The following is a 3,187-nucleotide window of genomic DNA, read 5'->3' as shown; positions in this document are numbered from 1 at the left end:
TCTCGAGCCTATAGTGAGTTACAGACAGAGTTCGAAAAGGTCAAATCTTTGATGATTCCATCATACATGATTGAGTTGCGAAAACTTCTGGATAGGTATCCTACATCTGAACTGAATTCTTTATGGTTAAAGAATCTCTTTCTAGTTGCTCTGGAACAATTAGGAGATTCTATAGAAGAAATACGGGGTTATGCTTCTGGCGGCAACATGCTATGGGGTGGTGGTCCCGCTTATGGGGTCAAATCAATACGTTCTAAGAAGAAATATTTGAATATCAATCTCATCGATCTCATAAGTATCATACCAAATCCCATCAATCCAATCGCTTTTTCGAGAAATACGAGACATCTAAGTCATACAAGTAAAGAGATCTATTCATTGATAAGAAAAAGAAAAAACGTGAACGGTGATTGGATTGATGATAAAATAGAATCCTGGGTCTCGAACAGTGATTCGATTGATGATAAAGAAAGAGAATTCTTGGTTCAGTTCTCCACCTTAACGACAGAAAAAAGGATTGATCAAATTCTATTGAGTCTGACTCATAGTGATCATTTATCAAAGAATGACTCTGGTTATCAAATGATTGAACAACCGGGAGCAATTTACTTACGATACTTAGTTTACATTCATAAAAAGTATCTAATGAATTATGAGTTCAATACATCCTGTTTAGCAGAAAGACGGATATTCCTTGCTCATTATCAGACAATCACTTATTCACAAACCTCGTGTGGGGCTAATAGTTTTAATTTCCCATCTCATGGAAAACCCTTTTCGCTCCGCTTAGCCCTATCCCCCTCTAGGGGTATTTTAGTGATAGGTTCTATAGGAACTGGACGATCCTATTTGGTCAAATACCTAGCGGAAAACTCCTATGTTCCTTTCATTACAGTATTTCTGAACAAGTTCCTGGATAACAAGCCTGAGGGTTTTCTTATTGAGGATAGTGACGATATTGATGATAGTGACGATATTGACCGTGACCTTGATACGGAGCTGGAGCTCCTAACTATGACGAATGCGCTAACTATGGATATGATGCCGGAAATAGACCGATTTTATATCACCCTTCAATTCGAATTAGCAAAAGCAATGTCTCCTTGCATAATATGGATTCCAAACATTCATGATCTAGATGTGAATGAGTCGAATTACTTATCCCTCGGTCTATTAGTGAACTATCTCTCCAGGGATTGTGAAAGACGTTCCACTAGAAATATTCTTGTTATTGCTTCGACTCATCTTCCCCAAAAAGTAGATCCCGCTCTAATAGCTCCGAATAAATTAAATACATGCATTAAGATACGAAGGCTTCTTATTCCACAACAACGAAAGCACTTTTTCACTCTTTCATATACTAGGGGATTTCACTTGGAAAAGAAAATGTTCCATACTAATGGATTCGGGTCCATAACCATGGGTTCCAATGTACGAGATCTTGTAGCACTTACCAATGAGGCCCTATCGATTAGTATTACACAGAATAAATTAATTATAGACACTGATATAATTAGATCTGCTCTTCATAGACAAACTTGGGATTTGCGATCCCAGGTAAGATCGGTTCATGATCATGGGATCCTTTTCTATCAGATAGGAAGGGCTGTTGCACAAAATGTACTTCTAAGTAATTGCTCCATAGATCCTATATCTATCTATATGAAGAAGAAATCATGTAACGAAGGGGATTCTTATTTGTACAAATGGTACTTCGAACTTGGAACGAGCATGAAGAAATTAACGATACTTCTTTATCTTTTGAGTTGTTCTGCCGGATCGGTCGCTCAAGACCTTTGGTCTCTACCCGGACCCGATGAAAAAAATGGGATCACTTCTTATGGACTCGTTGAGAATGATTCTGATCTAGTTCATGGCCTATTAGAAGTAGAAGGCACCCTGGTGGGATCCTCACGGACAGAAAAAGATTGCAGTCAGTTTGATAATGATCGAGTGACATTGCTTCTTCGGCCCGAACCAAGGAATCCCTTAGATATGATGCAAAATGGATCTTGTTCTATCGTTGATCAGAGATTTCTCTATGAACAATACGAATCGGAGTTTGAAGAAGGGGAACGAGAAGGAGTCCTCGACCCGCAACAGATAGAGGAGGATTTATTCAATCACATAGTTTGGGCTCCTAGAATATGGCGCCCTTGGGGCTTTCTATTTGATTGTATCGAAAGGCCCAATGAATTGGGATTTCCCTATTGGGCTAGGTCATTTCGGGGCAAGCGGATCATTTATGATGAAGAGGATGAGCTTCAAGAGAATGATTCGGAGTTCTTGCAGAGTAGAACCGTGCAGTACCAGACAAAAGACAGATCTTCCAAAGAACAAGGCTTTTTTCTAATAAGCCAATTCATTTGGGACCCTGCAGATCCACTTTTTTTCCTATTCAAAGATCAGCCCTTTGTCTCTGTGTTTTCACATCGAGAATTCTTTGCAGATGAAGAGATGCCAAAGGGGCTTCTTACTTCCCAAACAGATCTTCCTACATCTATATATAAACGCTGGTTTATCAAGAATACGCAAGAAAAGCACTTCGAATTGTTGATTTATCGCCAGAGATGGCTTAGAACCAATAGTTCATTATCTAATGGATTTTTCCGTTTTAATACTCCATCCGAGAGTTATCAGTATTTATCAAATCTGTTCCTATCTAACGGAACGCTATTGGATCAAATGACAAAGACATTGTTGAAAAAAAGATGGCTTTTCCCGGATGAAACAAAAATTGGATTCATGTAACAAGAGAAAGGTTTCCCATTCCTTAGCCGGAAAGATATGTGGCCATGAAATAGGGATTAAGCGGAACAGAATTGACTGGGTGGTAGAGTCGTGGAAACACCGCTTTCTTCCATATTTTGGACCTTAGCTCCGTGGAACAATATACTACTGCTGAAACACGGAAGAATTGAAATCTTAGATCAAAACATTATGTATGGATGATATGAACTGCCTAAACAAGAATTCTTGAACAGCGAACAACCAGAGCTATTACTCACTACATCAAAAAATTTCCATTAATGAAAGATGTAAATCCATTGGAAAATAAAAAATACGCATGTCGGATGAAATGGTTGTTGCTATCTGTTACAATAACGAATCATTGGTTTAACTGAATAACTAAATAAAATAGATAGACCTTTCTCTTCGTCTCTCAGGTCGACGGATCTTCTCAATT

Source organism: Corylus avellana, unplaced genomic scaffold (genome assembly GCF_965113065.1).
Source record: "Corylus avellana unplaced genomic scaffold, dhCorAvel1.hap1.2 HAP1_SCAFFOLD_251, whole genome shotgun sequence".
NCBI lineage: Eukaryota > Viridiplantae > Streptophyta > Magnoliopsida > Fagales > Betulaceae > Corylus > Corylus avellana.
This window is presented reverse-complemented; position numbering follows the sequence as displayed.